The sequence below is a fragment of the Euprymna scolopes genome, chromosome 31, assembly GCF_053919585.1.
Source record: "Euprymna scolopes isolate OS-2025 chromosome 31, ASM5391958v1, whole genome shotgun sequence".
In the NCBI taxonomy this organism is placed as follows: Eukaryota; Metazoa; Mollusca; class Cephalopoda; order Sepiida; family Sepiolidae; genus Euprymna; species Euprymna scolopes.
In genome coordinates, this window is record NC_136512.1 from 84,604,201 (window position 1) to 84,610,658 (window position 6,458).

The following is a 6,458-nucleotide window of genomic DNA, read 5'->3' on the forward strand; positions in this document are numbered from 1 at the left end:
AGGCACAAGGCCGATTTTTAATGTGAGGAGTGAAGGGGAAATGGGGACCGACTCCCTGGGGAGTAGGGGAGCTGGATAGTAACAATTGGTATGAAGGGTTGCCCCTTCATTGACCAAGGTCTTATATGTGGGGGTCACCCCCACATATGGTCTTTGCTTGCAGTATCTGCCGGAACAGTTACTACACTTTGATCTGGACCCGAAGACCATTGTAATGAATTATTTTATGTCAAGATGGAAATTCAAATTAACATGTTCGATGGTCTCTGTTGAAGGCAAGAAACGAGACAATCACAAAACAGCAAACCCTACCCGTAAAATTCAAGACAAACTTTATTGGTACACAGGATATCATTGCAAAATAGTGCCTCCATCTTTGGTCCAACTTTGGAGCTGGTAGTTTTTAGTCCTTTTGCAATCCGCATGTTGTCGTAGTCTGTTGCAAGAGAAGGATGAACATAGGCGTGTTTCATTAGACCTCATAGCCCTAAAAAATTGGTAACAACACAAACAAGCTGAATACCGAAGTTGAAAAGTTCACAATAATAAAAAAAAGAAGTGCCTAATACGATTGTAGACATTCTGTCATATGAGTACGCCTAATTCGTAGGCTTTCACAAATATGTTCTATACTTCATCAACGGCTGAGATCTGAAGCATAAAAGGCACTAATGTTGGCGGCTAAGTCTCCTTCTTAGAAGACATAATAAAAACGGGTCCTTCCTCATTCGCTGATCTGGAACGAATGAAGAAAACTGAAAAGGAAATTAGGAATTGGCACCAAAGGTACGTGACATGTCTGGTTAGATTCGACCAATCAAATCGATCGATACAATGGCTTAATGTGACACAAGGTCACTAAGTAGGGATATCCAGCCAGCGCCCCTAAAGGAGGGGCACTTTGACCTAGGAAAAATTGCCTGAACATCCGTATCGAAGAATGCTGATGGCGGCGCCTCTGACAACAAGCTATTTTCCCCATCCGAAAGTCAGCTAGCAAGGGCTGGCAAGGGCTGGCAAGGGTTGGCAAGGGTTGGCAAGGGTTGGCAAGGCGAACCCCCTAGGTAATACTCAGGCGGCGTATCTCAGTCCGACAGGTCCTAGGCTAGTTCCTGGTCCCCGCAACTTCGGGCTGATTGTCAAGAATAGATTTTTGACTGGTACTTTCAACCCAAGTCTCCAAGAAATCGAAACAGTAAGGGAATCCATCCTCATCATTCAAAGAATATGTCCAGGTTATGAATTAAATAATTTAATTTTTTAATTTATTAATTAAAGAGAGTATATATTTAAATGCATTCCACCATAGTATTATGCGACACAAGATCTGAAAATTTGGGTGTCAAGCAAGCTCCCCCAAAGGAGGGAAACTCTTGCCTAGCAAAATTTTCCTGAGCATCTCCGCCGGTGTTTCCCGGTTGGGGAGCGTCAGGCAGCAAGCAATAAACTTACTTCACCCGAAAGCTAGATGACAAGTTCTGGGAAGATGGACCTCCTGTGTGATACCCAGACAGCGTACCTCAGTCCGAAAGGTACTGGGCCAGTTCCTGACCCTGCAGCTGTCGGACTGATTGTCAAGAACGGATTTTTGACTGGTACTTTATCTACCCGGTCTCCAAGCGCCCGAAGAAGCAAAGAGACCTTTCCTTGCAATTCCGAAGAATATGCTGTGAGTATGAATTAAATAATTTATTAATTTATTAATTAAAGAGTGTATGATTACAGAAAATTGGACATTTCTACTTAAAACACTGGTGATAAAAACTGACCAATCAAATGGAGATACGCTCTGCTCGCAGCCAATCCGAAACCATAAAATTTTAAATGTTTAGACCCAAAATTGCCGGAAGAGTTTGGTAGAATTTAGTAGTACAAATCGTTGAACTTTGACTCTTTGACAGCCAAATTTCAGGCCGAAACCCGATTAAAAAGATTTTCCCAAATCTCAATACCCCTTATGTCAAATCTTGAAGTCTGTAGACTGACAATTGACAGAGCAGTTTGGTAGAGAAATGTACACACACTAATAAACACACACACAGCCATACACACACAGTAAATTTCACTTTTATAAATATATAGATAAGTGACCTTGTCCCTGTGTGTACTAGATTTCTCTACCAAATTCCACTCTGAATATTGCGTCTACAGACTTCATATATACGGCATTTGGCCCTCGAGGACACTTTAGATTTTGTTTTTGACCTATGGAAATAACTACTAAGGGGTCAAAATTGAAAATAAACAGTTAACCTTGATGAAAGTAAATAGATTTACTTCTGAGCATGCGTACATATACATTTTTAGCTTGAAATCACTTAATTTTTAGTCTTTTTATTCAACTGTTTTCAGGGTAACACGCTTTAGTTCTAGGGCAACGCAATTTCGTTCCGGGGTAACACACTTTTGTTCCGGGGTAACACACTTTCGTTTTGGGGTAACATGGTTTCATTCCAAGGTAAAATACTTTTGTTCCAATGTAAAGGGCTTTCATTCTGGGGTAACATGCTTTCGTTCCGGGGTAACGTGCTTTTGTTATAAAATGTCCCAAATCTTTTAGAACTCTGTACATATTTTTTCCGTCTTTACACGAGAAGAACTCTATTGTTCTTCTCAGGACTTATGTAGATTAGCTACTCGTGATGGGACGATGCCAATATTTTTCCCCACCTCGATACAATTAATAATTCTGTTCTAATGATTCCGATTCTGATTCTTTTATAAATTTTGAAGCATAGAGCTGTTTTTATGTGGGGAGGGGAACAGATTATCACAAAACCTCATGTAATATGTGCATATATTTTTGCAAATGTAAAAGTACATCTATCGGTATGAACTATAGATTTTAGTTTCACTGGTAGTCTAAAATTAATAAGCATTTATTATTCCCATATACGGCATAATCGCGTTGACACACCGGTTCTCGTCAGATCACCGAAGTTAAGCAACGTTGAGCCTGGATAGTAGCAGATGGGTGACCATTTGGGAATTATAGGTGCTGAATGTACTCTCCGCTTATTTCACCATTTGTTTCCGGTCGTCCTGCATATACACTTCACTTGCCACTGGTATTTTTTTTACATAGGCATCACCACATTATCAAGGCCAAGAGGCCACTCAAGGATACGGGTTACAGAGTGTACAGTAGAAATTGAACAATATAGTAATCATTAGTAATGAAAATTTGGTAAATTTGATAACTTATATGGAACGGCTCATCAAGAACTTATTTACGTTAGACTTGAAGACAACCATATTGTAGTCAGCCGGAAAGCAGGAAAACGGAAGACAATTCCACAGGCGTGCAGTTCTAAGAAAGAAGCTTTGTTCATGGAATCTACGTTTAGGTTTAGGCACAGATAAAGAGTGGGGGGTGAATTATTGATAATGTTTACAGCTAGACGAGTGTTTCTTGTGAAAGTTTGGCGAGGGTATTTAACAATGTCGACTCAGGAGAGATATCCTTGGAGATTGCGCACGTCCTGTCACAATAATTTCATGCGCAGGCACCCCTTCGTGGGTATCCATAGTCTGTCAAAGACTGAAGGAGACCCATTTATTATTCCCTTAAGTCGTAGATTAAGTGATTAACAAAATAAACAGAAATAAAAACAATAATAAGAATCGTTTTGGGCATCGGAAAATAGGCACAATTTTTTCGATTGTTTCCGAAGGTTCCAATAGTTTCGATTCCTGATTCTCAATTCCGATTAATCGTGCCAACACTATTAACTACCATCCAAAAACTATATTCTTCGGGTAATTACCTATAGAGATTGGCTACTTAGCAGAAACTTTTCTAAAATTTAACATTGCTTTCAATTCAAAAGGATTCTTCAGAATAGTGCTCTTATCTTGAGTGTTATTGCACAACGTTTCGATCGATGTAACTTCGAACCGCAGCGTAGTGGATAAAGTACTTTGTATTTCAGTTGTAAGTTACTCTCTTCTGAAAAGTGTAAGTTCAATCTTCAGTGTGGGCAACGCTCAGATTACAATTGCATGTTATTTAGTATTTCTAATAAGTCATGGCTGAGAAAACAAAAGCCCGTTATCCTAAAACGAAAGCATGCTACCTCGGAACAAAAACACGTTACACCGAAACAGAAGCATGTTACCCCGAAACGAAAACAAGTTACACCGGAACAAAAACATGTTTCCTTTGAACAAAAACATGTTTCCCCTAAATGAAAACATGTTCCCACGCCACAAAACCATGTTACCCTGGAACGAAACCATGTTACCCTGGAACGAAAGCATGTTACATTGGAACAAAAGTATTTTACCTCGGAATGAAAGCATGGTACCCCAATACAAAAGCGTGTTACTCCGGAACGAAATTGTGTTGCCCTAAAACTTACGCGTATTACCCTGAAAGCAGTTGAATAAAAAAAGCTAAAAATTAAGTGACTTTAATCTAAAAAAAAATGTATATGTACACATGCTCAGAAGTCTATTTACTACCACCAAAGTTAACTGTTTATTTTCGATTTTGACCGCTTAGCACTTATTTCTAAATGTTAAAAACTAAATTGAAAGTGTTTGCGAGATCCAAATATCCCATATATAAAGATTCCCGTAAAATACGTCTAAATATATTTAAACTCATGCAAATACTCGCATTTATTAATACACAAATATGATGACAAAAGTTTAAAAAATGACGTAGTGCCATCAGATAGAATCGAAACTAAAACATTCAGCATTTCAGCCGCCTTCTCTACGGCGTTGGTACGAGACAAAGATAGGTCCTAAACTGGCATCTAAGCTTCAACCTCTGTCCCATCGTCGAGACGTTGCATCCCTCTGCCTATTCTACAAGTATTTTAATGGTGAATGCTCTGATGTACTGCAAGCATTTGTGCCCCCACGACGTGAACACCCTCGACAGACCCGACAAGCTGCAAAATCCCACCCCCACACTGAAGAGATCCCTAGATGTAAAAGATCTTTCTACTCCAGTAGTTTCTTCCCCAGAACTGCTAGACTTTGGAATTCCATTCCAGGTCACTGCTTCCCCAACTGTACTGACATGCATAAGTTCAAGTGCAACGTGAACCAACATCTCGCTGCCCTCATCCCTACATAGTACCCCAGTAGATGTTTCCCCTGATAGTCATCCCCTACACCGAAGTGGCAATGGGGTGAAAATGTAATTAAAAAAAAAAAAGAAATTGAAGTCTAAAAATTCACACATAGGAAATAATGAATGTTGTGTGGTCATGCGCAGAAAGAAGTATAAAAATGTCGGCCAGTTGAAAAAACGTTTCGCATTTCAACATGCCGATATATGTCTGTACGCTTTATTCATCCAAACAAAGATTTTACTCGTTATATATGGCGTATAATCACAATTTCCTGTTAATTTTAGTGTTACATGACCGGTAGTTTAAGAGTTTACCTGTTAGATATTTACACACACACATAAATCTACTGTTTTATTTATATAGAAAGAATATATATATATATATATATATATATATATATATTATTATTATTATTATTATTATTATTATTATTATTATTACATATTCCCCTAAACAACGCATATTGCAACTTTGGTGGAGGGGGCTACTATCAGGGACCTAAGTTTCAGTGGAGCTATGTAAGGAGTTTTGCAGCAAGATATCTGTTCACATTGCACTTGAACTTCTGCATGTCAGTACAGTTGAGGAATCAGGAAACCGGAAGGGAATTCCAAAGTCTTGCAGTTCTGGGGAAGAAGCTATTAGAGTAAAAGGCTTTTTACATCTAGGGATTTTGACTGTGTAGAGGTGGGACTTCGTTGCTTGTCGGGTTTGTCGGGAGTACAAGGGTTTGTAGTTCGGCAGAGCATCAACCATTAAGATACCTGTAAAACAGGGAGAGGGATGCAACATTTTGTCGATGTGACAGGGGCTGAAGTTTAGATGACAGTTCGGGACCTATTAGGTTGGCGACTCTCTTTTGGACCCTGTCAAGGAGCGAGAAACTAGTAGGAGATGCACCAGCCCAAATGTGACAGCAGTACTCCATGGGAGAATGGTAGCGTTGTAGAGGTGCAGGATAATTTCAGGCGTAACTTTCTAGCACGATAAAGAGAGCCCACCTTCTTTGCAGCAGCCTTAGCAATGATCTTGGTGTATTTATTCCAACTCATGTTTCCCGTGAATGTTAAGCCAAGGAGCTTGAAACGAAGTGCTTTCAGTTAAAGTATCTCTAGCCATAGCTGTTACTGGTTGGTAAGGTTTCATGTAATTATTAAAGGAAACGAGCTTTGTCTTGGCAGCGTTTAATGTTACCATCCATTATTGACCCCATTCCACTACAGACTGAAGGTGTTTCTCTAGGGTATCGGCTATTACCTTGGATATCTGCTCATTAGTTTTCCCCACGTGCCTGTTATAGAGCGTGGTGTCGTCGGCAAATATACCCATCTCAAAGACAATTTTATCAGGCAAGTCGTTTATGAATATCAG

General features: G+C 39.5%; 1 pseudogene; it reads left to right on the forward strand.

Annotated features, from left to right (window-relative positions):
- Positions 1-2,890: 2,890 nt before the first annotated feature.
- Positions 2,891-3,007, forward strand: LOC145256026 (5S ribosomal RNA; annotated as a pseudogene).
- Positions 3,008-6,458: the final 3,451 nt, after the last annotated feature.